The 16,019-nt window shown below is 41.1% G+C and overlaps 1 protein-coding gene across 7 annotated transcripts in view; it reads right to left on the bottom strand.

Annotated features, from left to right (window-relative positions):
• The window catches only part of P2RY8 (purinergic receptor P2Y8), a 52,329-nt gene that overhangs the window by 11,097 nt on the left and 25,213 nt on the right, over positions 1-16,019 (bottom strand). For 3 of the 7 annotated variants that reach the window (XM_021411669.1, XM_021411673.1, XM_021411668.1), the window contains exon 2: positions 14,495-14,581. The gene's annotated coding sequence lies outside the window, so the exon portion shown is untranslated. Of the gene's footprint in view, positions 1-14,358; positions 14,582-14,782; positions 15,495-16,019 lie in introns of those variants that run through there. The other 4 variants (XM_021411644.1, XM_021411652.1, XM_021411640.1 and 1 more) reach the window with 2 other exon arrangements.

Below are 16,019 nucleotides of genomic sequence, written 5' to 3'. Positions count from 1 at the left end.
ACCATATTATGCAGGTATAGCTGAAAAGATCATCTGACATGACATTTGGGACATACTGTTTAGAATAGAACATAGCATAATTCTAGCATTAACGTAAGACATTTTGTGCAGAAATTGGAAACAAACTTGGTAGTGAAATCTCAGAAACAACTACATGAGTAGCTAACATGCATGACCTCGTTTTAAAAGCAGTGTTACGTCCGCACACAGAAGAAAAGGGGAGATGCAACATAAGAGCTTTTGGGGGGGGGCTTTTTTTTCTCCTAACTTACCACTTTCTTCCTGACTTCTCAATTTGATACCAGTTAGAAGTACGACTGGTAACACACAAGAAATGATTTTTTTTCCCATTTCATAATCTCCACTTCAGCAGGATGGAACTAGATGATCTTTAAGGTCCCTTCCAACCCAAGCCGTTCTATGATTCAGCGACTTCATGATTTCTAACAAAAGCTCCTCTTCTCATTCAGTTTCTTTGTAAATACTTGTGCTGTCACACTAATATACAGAGAGACAACAAGAATAGCACTCTGAAACCACGTCTACTACCATTTCATTCTTCTGAAAGTCCTCAAATGCAGGTGAGACAGTGGGTCGAAGTTGAAATCTTATCAGCTGAACTAATCTGCAAGTATTGTTCTAGTTAGATTCTTGTCTCCCTCGCAGATCCTCACTGCACTGAGGTAACTTAAATGTATAAATAAGATAAAAATTTGATTCTACTCCTGTCTAACATACCCTTCCTGCTTTGAGAAGTATAAAGTAACCTAATTTTAATCAAGAAATGTGCTGGTATATAATTTTTCATAAGTTTTACATGAAAATTTGGGGGTGGAGAAGGGGTGTCTAGTCTGCGTTCTCATCTACAGGCAATACATTGCAACAGCTTGTTGGCTTTACTTGAGCTCCCCTTTACCACTAGTGAAATGCCCTGAGATACCTGTATCATTGCCATTAAGAGAGTTTTGTAATATTAAGAAAAAAAAAAAGATTATTTTCTGTTTTGGAGGGTGTTATTTATTGACCTGCATACTAAAAATTAATGTCTTCACAGTAATTTTTATGATTTTCAGATGTTCCATGAAAGGAAAGCAATCCTACAGTATAGGAACTCCAAGTCCTAATGTAAAAATTTGTCAGATGATAAAATTTGAAGCTTGAGTTTCACTAGGACCGAAACACTATAGAAAAAGAACTGGGGTCCAGAGATCAGACACTGTTAAAGAGAACTTCCATGTAAGACAAGACTTTAACGTGGAAAAGTATATTAACCTTGAGAAATGCAGTGACAAGGACAAATACAGAGAACTGCATTAGTTTTTAAAGTTTGTTTTTTTATTAGTTAAACCTGTAGGCTGCAGAATCAGAACTTTCTAAGTTCCATATTCTACATGCAAACTTTAAGTGATTCTGAGTGTAGCTATATACATAAGATCTGATGTAAGTCAGTGAAGTGCTCTGAACTGTGACAGGTAATTACTTGCTCTTAATTAATTATCTCCCAGCATGGACCAGCCACTGAGGTTTAGCTGAGTCTAGCTAAGGCTGAGATCTAACCGCAAGTGAAATACATGGCTTTGTCTGAGTGAGAAGGGGCCCCTGGGCAGCATGAACTCTGGAAATGAGTCCATGGAACACAGAAGAACTTAGCAGAAAATTCAGGTGTGGCAAAAAAAAATGCAATTTTCTTACTCTAACACTTGAAAATGGCATAACTAACACTCTTCACCTGAAGAGTTTAAAATGCCCTGCTGAAACCTACTGATATAATAAAATGAAGTTAATAAACTGGCATAAAAAATAAATATGCTGAAGAAAAGCACAAGCACACCATGAAGTAGTAGTCCCATGACAGAAATGCAAGTCTCTGACTTTCTGAGGAGAACATTTACCGGCAAAGGAACAGCAAACTGGAGAAAAAGCTCCTGCAGATGGGAGCTCCTCCAGTAGTACAGGTTAAAACATCACCCAATAAAAAAAAGAGAGAAATTATATCACATGGACTGCTGATCATATACTTTATTTCAGTTTGTGTGAAAACTGTGTGTTGAAGATTAAGATACTGAAATTCATGGGATGTCTAAAAACAAACTCTGAAGTGTTTTTGAAAACTAGCATGATTATGATCCAGTAAGACAATAATAGCAATAAAGCAGCAGGAGATTGTTCTTGGGAAGCAAAATGTGAGTTATCAGTACCCTTACAGACCTCCAAGTGACACACTTTAAAATATTACTGCATTCTTGGAGTGCCAGTGTATGACTGGAAATCGATGCATAGGAAAATGATACAAATATACTAAGAATAAAGGAAAAGTTTGACACAGTTGGAGCCTTTAAAGGAAACAGTTCAACCTAAATCAAAACAATCAAGGTTGCTGTTGCTAAAAGTTAAGGTTACAGTTTTTAAACTGAAGACTAAAGAAAGCCAGCTGGCACAGAAAGGCAGATAGTTCAGGATGACACACACTTTGGGGGTGGGAATGTTATTAAATCCTCTATATTCATAAAGGACAGGAAAATATATTAATAAAATCCAGGAAGGAATTGGACAAAGAGCTTCTACAGTGTTTGACGTAGATCATGTATAACAGTCAGAATAAACCCAAGATATTTACCACAGAATCATAAAATGACCAAGATTGGAAAAGACCTACAAGATCATCCAGTCCAACCATCCACCTACCTCCAATATTTCTCCACTAAACCATGTCCCTTAGTACAACACCTAACCATTTCCTGAACGCCTCCAGGGATGGTGAATTAACCACCTCCCTGAGCAGCACATTACAGTGACTGATCACTCTTTCAGAGAAGAAATTTTTCCCAGTATCCAACCTGAACCTCCCCTGGCTCAACTTGAGGCCATTCCCTCTTGTCCTATCACTCTTAGATGGGAGAAGAGGCCGACTCCCACCTTATCACAACCTCCTTTCAGGCAGTTGTAGAGAGCAATGAGGTCTCCTCTGAGCCTCCCCTTCTCCAGACTGAACAATCCCAGTTCCCTCAGCTGCTCCTCATAAGGCCTGTGCTCCAGAGCCCTCATCAGCTTCACTGCCCTTCTCTGAACACACTCCAGGGCTTCAATGTCTTTCTTGTAGTGCGTGGCCCAAAATCGAACCCAGCACTCAAGGTGTGGCCTCACCAATGCTGAGTACAGATGGATGATCACTTCCCTGCTCCTGCTGGGAACGTTATTTCTGATACAAGCCAGGATGCCATTGGCCTTCTTGGCCACCTGGGCACACTGCTGGCTCATGTTCAGCCGAGCATTGACCAACATCCCCAGGTCTGTTTCCTCTACACAGTCTTCCAGCCACTCTGCCCTAAGCCTGTAGCATTGCCTAGGGTTGTTGTGGCCAAAGTGCAGGACCCGCCACTTGGTCTTCTTGAACTTCATCCCACTGGCCTCAGCCCAGAGATCCAGCCTGTCCAGATCCCTCTGTAGGGCCTTACTACCCCCAGGAGATGTTTCTACGGATGTGCAAAGAGTGTCAAAATGCTGGGAGCGATTGCTCTGTTTTACAGCTTAGAATCTGACCTCATTTATCTATCAGACGAGTCTGAAGGAAAGAGGTAACCTTTAAAAACTGTATGGCCAGGACAAACACTGACACGGCGCTGCCAGAATAGGCTGTACTGCTAAAGAATTAGTATGATTGTATTGCAGGAAGCTGTGTGTCACATCCAACAAACAATTCAGCTGCATGAACATGTGATGCAGACTTTCAAAGAGTTAAATACCTAAATAAGAAGAATATGTCATTACTGTACCATCAATCACATCATGGGGATGGTGAATGAGGCAGCAACGTGCTTAGGATAAAAAGATAGCTGTGAGAGCAAAAACTACAGAAATGATAAAACCTTTCAGTTTTCACTGAATTGGCTGTGCAAATGTGCTGAGATGTGATCCTTGTATGCATACACCTGCAAAGGGGAGAAACTCAAAAATGGAGGAGCAGTATCTGGTGATCCAGGCTTCTCCCATCTTCCTGGACATGCCCAGCAGCAGGAGCCCTGACATGGGATCAGGATCCCCTTGTCTGCCAGGGCCACCCTCTGCTGTGGAGATCACCTTGCCGGTGCCAACCTGTGCCACGCTGACAGGCTTTCTCCATGGTGTGATGGCATGCAGCCTACTCACAATGTTCCAGGCCTGAGCCAGTCACTGCACCACACCAGGGAACCAGTGGGGAGGAGGAATCTAGCAGAACCCAAACCTGCACCAGGCAGCACTACTGTCAGCTACTGGTGCAGTTCCAGTGACCAAAAGCTCTCACTGGAGCTGATTAATTTACTAGTATTGCTATAGCACAAAAGTACAGCTTGCTGTCCCCAAAGAAATGCAGAATACATGGAAATAACTGATGAGAAATGAGACTTGTTAGAAGAAAACTTTAAGCTCGAAACCTGAACTCTCGTGAGGGCTTCCCTATTGAAAGGTTTTGGTTCCCTTTTTCTGTTGCACCTCTGCTGTAGAGGCATAGGTCTCGAAGGAGAATTGCTCCTGGGAGATCCCTCATTGGTGCTTTGACAGTGGCTGAAACCTGCCCCCAACCCTCTCAGCATTTCTGAAACTCTGAGGATGCACTCTTCTCTGTGGAAGCACAGACAGGGCCATGCTCTTACAATACAGCCTGCCCTGCTGCCCACTGCAGTTGCATTCGAGAAGACCAGCACCAACAACTTTTCTGCTTCCCCTTCTGAGAAAAGTGGAGCTTGTTTAACTTTTCTTAGAACTTCGTTCCCATCTCTTTTTTGGGATCCATAGTTCATGCTTGCTGAGAAGAAGCTCAGAGAAGTAGGACCATCACTGTGTTTTCCCGCAGAGCAGCCTAGCCCCACTGAAATTACTCAGGAACAGGGCAGGGTTTATCAGCATGGCACCAGGCACATGGTGGAGAGGCCTGATGAGGTGTAAGAGGTGGAGTCACTGATGCCTGTGATAGTCACTATGCATCACCACTCGCAGGGCTTTTACAGTGGTTTGGCAGCCAAATGATGGAAAAAGCCACTGTTCTGAAAGTCATTCAGGGGACTGAAGGAAATGGCTCCAGGTCCTTTTTATTTTAAATATCTTAGGAAGATTCTCATCTCAAAAATATAAAGGCAACATAGATTTCAGGAGAGATGCTTTAGTCTCCTTATGTTTTTCCTGTGTTTATTTCAATCTCTTGCTCTGCCTCACAGTCATAAATACACATGCGCAGAGAGGAAGACATGTAAAACAGAGTTTTAAGCTTTAAAATAAATTGATTCTCTTGTTTAGTAAAGGTTCTGAATGACATACTCCTAAAAGAGTCTACAAAGGGAAAGTAAATTCTTGCACCTTCCAGCCAGACATGGAGGTGAGAAAAGCCATAGTGCTTGAACATCTCAGATAGCAAAGATAAGAGTGCAGTGATAAAATATTTTTCATCACATGATGTGGGGAAAATTTTGCACAAGTTAGGACGTGCTTCTCAGTGCGGGTTCCTCTTTCAATTCTCTGAAACTCTTTAAAAAAAAATCGAAAAGAAACAAACACAAAACCTGAATTTAAAAAGTGGTTTCCTCCGTTCAAAACTACTCTCCACTCCCACACCATTTCCTTAGATGTTACCTCTAAGGCATTCTATAAGGTACACATTAAAGTCATTTGCATACAGACTGATAGGTTTTAGAGCATTCTGTCATATAGTGCTATAAACTACACTATGCAAAAAACATGGTTTGTGATTTAGTTTTGTCTGATGATTTAACATAGAAGAAAACCATCATTTTTTGCCAAAGCTAAGAGAAAGAGAAGACACCTAGAAATTCTTCAGATAAAATCTATCCTTTCTTTTTAAAGATTGTTCAATCACAACAGGAAATATTTTGAAATGGTCACACTAATCACAAGACTGACGACTTTTTAGGCTGAACATGTGTTTATACTCGTCTCCTATTTTTAGGTCATATCATGTGCCAACTCCATGCCACTGCTGTTTGTATTCTAGCTGTAAATGAAAATGATAACTTCTACAGTCTTCAAGAATAATAGGATTACAATTCAGTCTTACTTTCTATACTCAAATACGTAATATGATAGAGCAGAGTGAAAAGTAACTCTTTTAATTAAAGGTGGTGATTTTCTTTGTCTTATAGTTATTGCCTTTTTTACTTGTTTCTTTACACATGTGCAGTTATCTTATTCATTTAAAATAATAATTGGAAGAAATTCTAATTTTGGGCTCAGTCTCTGAAAAGAATTAGGTGTCCAAATATCTTTGAGGAAACAATTTTTGCCAGCAGCACTTTTGACTGGTTGCCATGCATCTTTCAGCAAAAATAAGAAAAGAATCTTTTGTCCTTTTGCCAAAAGTGCCAATGAAAAGCTATCAATGACATTTTGAGCAGGAGGTCAGTATGTCAGTGACCTCTCTTTAATGGCTCAACTACTGAAACACTGTGACGAGATAACGCAGTAAGGATCCACCTGATTGAGCATTTCTGTATAAATGGATGGCTCTGGCCCTCCAAGAGCACTTCCAGGGTTAAGTGCAATGGGTTGAAGTCAATACCCACATTGAGCTTTCTGTTACTACTTATGCAGAAAGCCATGCCAATAAGCAGATGAAAATGTTGTGGATTTCTCCATTTTGTGAAAATATCTCCTTGGAAAAGCAAGAAATAGGTACTTGAGGATGCTAATCAAATTGTCTTGAATTCCAGTCTATCTCTTTCCCCTTCTTGATACCTTTTAACATGTCACTTTCCTTCTCTGTTTTCCTTTTTCTTTTCCTTCCTTCCTCCCTTCCTTCCTTCCTTCCTTCCTTCCTTCCTTCCTTCCTTCCTTCCTTCCTTCCTTCCTTCCTTCCTTCCTCTTTCTTTCCTTCTTCCTCTCTTCTTTCCTTCTTCCTCTCTTTCTTTCCTTCTTTCTTCCCTTCTTTCTTTCTTTCATTCGTTCCTTCTTTCTTTCTTTCTTTCTTTCTTTCTTTCTTCCTTCTTTCTTCCTTCCTTCTTTCTTTCTTTCTTTCTTTCTTTCTTTCTTTCTTTCTTTCTTTCTTTCTTTCTTTCTTTCTTTCTTTCTTTCTTTCTTTCTTTCTTTCTTTCTTTNTCTTTCTTTCTTTCTTTCTTTCTTTCTTTCTTTCTTTCTTTCTTTCTTTCTTTCTTTCTTTCTTTCTTTCTTTCTTTCTTTCTTTCTTTCATTCGTTCCTTCTTTCTTTCTTTCTTTCTTTCTTTCTTTCTTTCTTTCTTTCTTTCTTTCTTTCTTTCTTTCTCTCTCTCTCTCTCTCTCTCTCTCTCTTTGTATAATGTGAATATATTTGGATTGTTTAGTTAACCACGTAGTGATGGTTTCAGAAATATTGCTGGCACGCTTTGTAATTGATCTAAGTAGTATAAGGAGAACAGATAGCTTTTGAAATTGCCAGCACAACACCTGCTTTTATTAGATGCAATGTGTAAAAAACATACTTCCTTGCTTATTTTATGATGAAAACTGCTGCTATAATACACTACCTATTTACTCAAGATTTTCCATTATTTTCTAGAGTGGCTACACTTTTTTTTCAAACAATATCTGAAAACTTTTCAGTAACTTATTAAAACAATACAGTAGGATTGATGAAATCAAAAGTTATGACAGAAATGTCTTAGCTGATAGTGAGATTTTGAGACTTTTTCAAATTCAGCATTTCCTCATATTGTGTTATTCAAATAACAAGATACTCCAAATCAATTATCAAAAGAGAAAATACTTGCTTTATTAGTCATGTTTTACTTCTGCTCGAATTATAATTTTCCCAAGGGGAAAAATATCTGCAAGGTGCAATAGGATTTTCTGGTTCTCATAGTAATTAGTTTATGCTTTTACAAAATACAGAATATGACTTTGTACATTGGATTTCTATTGTCTTTTTTTTTTTTTTTGGTACAAGTCAAGCTCAAGAAAGCCTCGGTATGCCAAATTTCAGCTGAAAACTGGTTAAAAGACTTTCTTTAGAAACTGAGTGTAAAAAGAGATTGTGGTTAGTTTTGCTTAATCACAAAGAAAGACAGGAAAGCAGCAATTATCAAGAGGCAGTTAATAGAGAATCCACAGAGAAAGCCTAGAACACCCACCGTCCACACCTAAGGTTGTAGAAGCATGGGTAGACAGAGGCGTGCGCCTATCCAGGAGTCTCCATGGCCTCAGCTGAGATGCCCCGTACCTTGTCAGCTCACAATCAAGCATTTTAGAATGAGATACAGAAAACCAGGACATCAAACAGTAAGCAAGTTGGACAAGAGGAAACATCTTGGTCCCTGCTGCAACTTTAAACACTTTGCTGGAGATTTCAAGGAGACCTCCAGCTACAACAATGTCAAAATTTCTCCTGGAGCAAAATGTTTGCAACAGTCTTCTTTCAGAAAAAAATTTGAAGGATCAAAACCAGAAAGTACAGTACGTCCCACATTTCTCAAATAGGGAATTCCTCATACTCTCTCAATTGGGATGTGGAAAATATGAATATATTTCTCTCTTCAGAGAGGTAACATTTGGGTCTATACCGCCCACAACTGCAAACTGGAACAAATTCAGCTTCAGGAGTAAAGATATGTTGTAGAAAAATAACTATAGCATGGTAGCTAATGTGTTTATGGAAAAATGTTTGGTTCCAATCAGATTAGGTAAACATCTCTAGTTTGTAGAGAGTACTCTCAGCAAACACAGGATTAAGGGGTACGTGGCATCACCACTTGTCTTCTGGCTGTCGGACTTACTAGGATTTACTCTAGTAAGTCTCAAGCAAGTGCTTACACTATTTATAGCATACTGGGTTCTCAGAATGATATAGCTTGAGAAGTAATCTTTCCCCCTCCACAGCTGTGGATCACTTCAGACCTTCCTTCTAAGGTAAGCAAGATCTCCATCTTGAGTTTCAGCACTTGCAGCAAAAACAACAGAGCATTTAGGATTCTACAGCCTTTTTTTTTTTTTTTCAGTGTTAGTATTAAGACTAGATTTTGGAAATTCAGACTGTGAAGAAATCTTTTCTCTTTTATCGTGAGGTTGGAGGAAATGCCAACAAGTAGTTTAGGCACATGAATTTGGAGAGGCCTGACTATTGTGCTTGATATTGTGCCCCTTTGATAAATGAGAAAGGAGAACTGGCTTCAGAGGACATGGTAAAGGCTGAGGTACTCAGCGAATTCTTTGCCTCCATCTTCACTGGCAGTCAGGTTCCCACAGCTCTCACATCACTGAACCTCTAGGCAGGGGTCAGAGGAGAAAAATCCCTCCCACTGTAAGAGCAGAGCAAGTCAGAGACCACTTCATGAGGCTGCATGTGTACAAGTCTATGGGGCTGGACAACGTGGACCCCAGGGTCCTGAAGGAACTGGCTGATGTGGTTGCCACTGGCCAGGCCCAGAGAGTGGTGGTGAATGGAGTTAAATCCAGCTGGTGATCGGTCACAAGTGGTGATCCCCCGGGGTTGGCACTGGGGCCTGTCCTATTAAATATCTTTACATATGACCTGGATGAGGGCACTGAGTGCACCTTCCGTAAGTCTGCAGATGACACCATGTTGGGATGAACTGTCAATCTGCCTGGGGGTAGCAAGGCCCAACAGAGGGATCTGGACAGGCTGGATCGCTGGGCTGAGCCCAATGGGATGAAGTTGAACAAGACCAAGTGCCGGGTCCTGCACTTTGGCCACAACAACCCTAGGCAACGCTACAGGCTTGGGGCAAAGTGGCTGGAAGACTGTGTAGAGGAAACAGACCTGGGGATGTTGGTCAATGCTCGGCTGAACATGAGCCAGCAGTGTGCCCAGGTGGCCAAGAAGGCCAATGGCATCCTGGCTTGTGTCAGAAATAGTGTTGCCAGCAGGAGCAGGGAAGTGATCATCCATCTGTACTCAGCTGTGGTGAGGCTGCATCTTGAGTACTGTGTTTGATTTTGGGACCCTCACTACAAGAAAGACATCAAATGTCAATGATACAAAGCTGGGAGGAGTGGCTGATGCACCGGAAGGCTGTGATACCATTCAGTAAGAACTGGACAGAATGGAGAGCTGGGCAGCAAGAAACCAGATGAGGTTTAACAAAAGCAACTGAAATCATCAGCTCTGCTGTGACCTGAAATTGAGGGGAGGGGAAGATATCTCTTATGAACATGTCTTTTCCTTTGTTGTCAAGGAGTGCTCGTATAGGTCAGGCAGGTTACTGCTCTAACAGATGGATGGATAAACTACTGAAGAATCTGGGAGCCTGAATCTTGTCAGCAGGTTCCCCTGATTGCTTTTCAATGTAATGATCTAAGTACAGAAAAGCTGGAAATCAACAAGCTGAAGACTTGAAGCTGAACTAAGCTCAGATGCCAAGAAACGTAACAATTCAGCTGGATGGAAAATGGACAAGTTTAAGCCTGCCTGTTTCCATTAGATTTGTATTGGAACCAGTGCCCTCCCAGCCATACTCCAAAAGCAAAGTAAACCACCAGAAAAGTTTAGACTGTTCTTCTCACTATTTGATGAATGGCAACTAGGCCCTATGTTAAGTGCACTGTTCAACGTCCTGTTCTGAATGCCAAATAAATAATTTATTTGTGGGTATTTCTGTAGCCTGCAATGTTGGCACAAAGTGCTTCAAAAAGAACTGTAAAGTTTTTCACTTCAGCCTTTCTCTATTATGAAAATTACTTGACCCCATATTGCAAACAGAGAAGTAAGCAGTGGAGAACCTGAGTTGCCTTAGTCCTCAATTCTCTGAGCATTTGACATTACAGTTCTATAGATTATGTCTGAATCTGTGAGTGCTCGGTACTTCTTCAAGTCAGACCCAGGTGTCTTTGAATATTCATTAGAAAATGAGGAACTCTGAATTGGTGGCTTTTTCTGTGAAAGCTTAACCTCTTGAAGGCAGATATGAAAAAAAGATTTCATGCTCTATGAGATGAGAATCACAAAGATTAAGTTACCAATGAAAATTTGATATGACAAAAAACTTCTTCATAGTAAGGGTAACAAAACACTGGAAAAGGCTGCCCAGAGAGGTTGTGGGGCCTCCTTCTCTGGAAACATTCAAAACCTGCCTGGACGTGTTCCTGTGTGACCTAATCTAGGCGTTCCTGCTCCAACAGGGGGATTGGACTGGATGATCTTTCGAGGTCCCTTCCAATCCCTGACTTTCTTTGATTCTGTGATTCTGTGATTTACTTGTCTCAGAACGGGATCTGAAATAGTAAGATGATGAGTACAAACTCAGCACTTAGACTGACGTGGTTGACATAGAACAGACTACACGAAAACTTGGAAAAAAATCTTAGTGAATTTCCCAGAACACCCTCTCTTCTTTAGGAAGATTACTTGAACACTTAAGCCTTCAACCTATTTGTGAATACATTTTTAAAGATTCTCTGTTTCCTTTTATTTCTGGGAAATGAATATTATTTGTTATAGTCTTTTAAGATGACTGACAGAAAAGAAACACTTCCTTCACTTTCTAAATGACACACTAGCGGTTATGGTCAGGAAATAGAGCCCCAGGTTGCCTACCAAGTCTCACCATGGAAATTGTTATCTGAGCAAGAGATTGCTTTAACCATGAAATGGCTGAGTACTGCCTGTATTTCATGTAAAAGATGTGCAATAAAAAACATATTGAAATGACTGCTCAGGGGAAGATGAAAGTACCATGCAGGAGGGCATGGGATTCTCTAGTCTAAACACAGGGGAAGTTATCCATAAGGGACTTGTCATAGCCTGATCTTTACTCTTTAGATTGGGATTTTCCAATGACTACTGAATGTGAAACAGTATCTTTGAAAACAAAATTAGAGATCAGATGTTTTGTCTTCTAGCTGAACTATATTTCAGGCATTTGCTCCTCTTTTGTCTGATGACAACTGCTTCCTTTTTCATCAAGGCTGCGATTTCAACTGGTCAAATGCAAATCAGCCCTAAGTGTGGTAGTTAGTATACTTTCAAGGAAGGAAATGGTCAAGGCTTTTAATACTTTCCAAAGAGAGCACTGAATGTGTACAATCTTTATCCTAGGAGAGTGCCCTAGAAGAGTAGTTACATGTACTTGAAAAGAAAGCACTTGAATTTATAAGAAAACACAATCTTAATTATGTACTTTGAGCATGCTACTTCCTGGCACTTGGCCAGATCTCTCAGTCCTGTCAAAACCCAACTGCCCTATAATTGCAAATGGATATCTGCTCTATACCTGCCCTTAAGTATCCTAAGTACTGCTATTTTATGTTATGAGGAGTGACTATCAGGGTACTGTCATCAGTGACTGTGTGAGAATTGCCCCCACTTGGGCTGAAGCTACAAAGTTCCATCTCAGCTTCATTTCAGGTATTTTTATGTACCCATTTATTCTCAGCATCACCCAAGACTTTCAAGCAGAATCAGTGACAGAATCTGATTTCCCAGGACATCACTCAAGCATCAAAATCACAAGGCTACTCCCATTTTTTTCCTGCAGTCCTACCTCTAGTCAGCATGTGTCCTTCAGCAGCAAGCTCATTAGGGCTTTTACAAGCTATAGTCTTGCTCTAAACGAGTGAGTGATTAATTTTTTGTGTGATGAAGTATTCTTCTGTTGTATCTATACTTACACGATTGAGGGCTGTACCGTCTTCCACATACATAAAGAAGTTGTTACTACACTGAATCTAAGTCAATGTTAGTAAATTAAACTGTCAAAACTTGGGCTCAGGCCATGAAATTCACTTCCTTGTGTGGTTACAAACCAATAGATTAAAGGGCTGAGCCATCACCAACCTCATGAACTTTAACAAGAGCAAGTGCTGGATTCTGCACCTGGGACTGGGCAACCTTGGCTGTATGTACAGACTGGGGGATGAGAGGCTGGAGAGCTGCCCGGCAGAAAGGAGTCAGGGGGTTCTGGCTGACGGCAAGCTGAGTATGAGCCAGCAGCGTGCCCTGGTAGTTCAAAGGGTCAACCGTGCCCTGGGCATCAGCCCAGCACTGTCACCGGGCGAGGGGAGGGGCTGACCCACTGCTGTGCTGCAGCCTCACCTCGAGCACTGGGTGCAGGTTTGGGGACCATGGTATGAGAATATGGACGTAAAACTATTAGAGAGCGTCCAAAGGAGAGCTATGAAGACCGTGAAGGGTCTGGAGGGCAAGATGTATGAGGAACCGCTGAGGCCCCTTGGTGTGCTCAGCCCAAAGCAGAGGAGCTGAGGGGAGGCCTCATGGCGGCTGCAGCCCCTCACAGGGAGCAGAGGGGCAGCGCTGAGCTCTGCTCTCTGTGACACCGACCGGGCCCGAAGGAACGGCATGGAGCTGTCAGGAGACGGGCAGCTGGAGGTTAGGGAAAGGTTCTGCACCAGATCGTGGTGGGCATGGAACAGACTGCCCAGGGCAGTGGGCACGGCCCCAAGCTGTGGGGAGTTCAGGGGACGTTTGGACACTGCTCACAGACTCGGGGTTTGACTTTTGGGTGGTCCTGTGTGCAGCTAGGAATTGGACTCGATGATCCCTGTGGGTCTCTTTCACCTCGGGATATTCTATGCTTCTGTGATTATAATTTTGTCACTATTTTGATTCACACAAATTAATACTCTCTCAACCTTAGGATTTATCATAGACAAAAGATCATTCCAGAGAAAGGAGTTTGGATGCAACCATCCTGTTTCAGAGGCTGGGAATAGTTGTTATTACAGATGTGTCAGATCGGCTGAAGAACAAAGTTTGACTGCTTCCAGCAAATGGTAGTACTACTGAAGACGTCGAGTGAAACCGTCTTTTCTGTCTAGACCACTAGAGGGTGCAGGCAAACCTACTTTGCCTTGGAGATTTATTTTTAGGTTTCCGTGGCGTGGATATTTTACTTTTTTTCCTCCAGAGTATTTGGAGAAATGAGCTTGCTGTCATCTACATCTTGCTGTCCTCTACAACCTACGTACATGTAACATGTAACCCCGAGGGAGTATTTCTTTGCCCCCATTAGCCACTGTCCAGATACATCCATCTGTCCTCCTCCCCCTCAATTCTGGATTGCTAGTTTTCCTCCTGTCTTTTTTTTCCTTTCCATCACCATTTCTGTTCTTGTTTGTCCATGGTCTCATGGTCTACCTCTTGCCCTGTACTCCAGAGGATTTCCCTTTGTTTCCCACACTGCCAGCTGTCACAAGGAGAAATATCAAAAGCACAAAAAGCTCCTTCTCCCAACCTTCAGCTGCTGAACCACTGTAGTGCAGAAATGGGGTCTACTTAGTGTACCCAGGATTCTGGGATAACAGGATTTCACTTGAGCATAGTTTAGAGAATCTGAACAACTAATCATATCTTTAAGAACACATGGTGAAAAAAACAAACAAGAAAACAATCTTTACAGTATAATTCCTTTCTTTGTGCTTACTCACCTGCTCACGGCAGAAACTTGTGTTCCTGAATGTCCCCTTATTGCCTCAGAAATTGCCTTTTATAGCTAAACTCTGCATGTAACATCCTGTCAAAGAATATGCATCACTTTTCATCTTAAGTGTTGATCAGACTTACAGGCAGCTCCCTAAGGAATTTGTCTTGCCATGGTCACCGCTGATGTTTCCGTGCTATAGCAGATCAAATTTCCTCTCTGAGTAAGAGCTGTAGAAAGGACCAAAGGAAAACCCTTTAAAAATCAGCTGTTAGTAAAAAATGTTTAAAGATGCCAAATAGTGGCAAACACTAATGATGCTGCTTCTCGACCTTGTAAAACACAGTTCATTAGCTGTAAAGGTATCTGTGCTTGATTGCTAAAGATGCACAGTATCCATATAGAAGAAGGGAAGATAAAAGGGTACATACTTTTTGGTAACTTTATATTTTCTTTTCTTATTGAGTGAAGTGTGATGTGAATCAGGTGCACCTAGCTGCTTCATCATGACCGTAGTGATGCGTGACATCTCTTGTTATTTCAAGACCTAACAGGGAACTACAAGAGCAAGGACCTGGTGGTAAAATTATTTCAATTCACCAGCTGTTGAGCATAAATTCTTCATGCAGTGGTGTAAAAATACAACAAAAACATACCACTCCTTATGAAAAAACCTTAATGATGTTTGCACCAGCCTGGAGAACTCTTGGTTTCTCATCAGTCTCTGATTCTCTGAGAGAATCTCTCCTTTATGTTTTCAAAGATGGCTGGTATCCATTTTAAAAGATGAGCTGCTACATGAACTGTATACAAGCTCTCTCTTTCACTCTCTGTGTTCTTAGCCTTAGTTAGACACTCAACATACTTATTTTTCAGTGCAACACTGAGAAGTAAGACTAGCAATGGAAAATTTCAGTAAGAACTGAAGGCCTCTTATGAAAAATGTATGAAGAGCGATCAGATCAAACTGACATTACCAAATTCCATCTGTTAACCCTGTGGGATATTTCTCAGTGATTAGCAACTAAATGTAGACAAAAAATGGATTATACTACCTGTTCTAAACCTATCTAACAATCATGACCCCAACAGTTCATTTAAAAGTTTATCTCAGGTTTTCTGTATATAAATAGTAATCCCGAGAGGAACACCAACTTTTCTTTCTAATTTCAGTCAGAATATAAAGAGCTGTCCGTAAGAGAAAATGAGCCCAAAGCACAGTCCCAACAATGTTTACTTACAAAATGAACTAATTTTATCTGGAAAATTTTGAGGCACAAATCAAGTGTGCCCTATTTCTACAAAATCATTTTTTTTCAGAGAAAAGATAAATTTTAAAGTGTATTATATACTCTGAAAAAGGAAGAATGGTGTCAGAAAATATGTCTGATATCAAAAATGTCATTTGTCTGTTTGGAGGCTTTGCAAACATTAATTGTCAGTGGTGAAGCACCTTGGACTTCTTCCTCAAAACCAGTTTTAATGTGGAAACTATGTAAATACGAAGTAGAATTGTAAGGCTACAGCAGATGTGCGAAACACCACTACATCAGTTAAATGCCTTGAGAAATGGTCCTGGTGTCTCTTCACTTTCAAGCAGGACAGAAAGTCCACCACAGAGTAACCCCTTGAGGCTAGGTTGTGGCATTCTGGTTTTCTCCCCTCTGG

This window comes from Numida meleagris, chromosome 1 (genome assembly GCF_002078875.1).
Source record: "Numida meleagris isolate 19003 breed g44 Domestic line chromosome 1, NumMel1.0, whole genome shotgun sequence".
NCBI classification, from domain to species: Eukaryota; Metazoa; Chordata; class Aves; order Galliformes; family Numididae; genus Numida; species Numida meleagris.
Note: the sequence above shows the minus strand (reverse complement) of the source record. Positions and strands in the feature narration are given on the sequence as shown.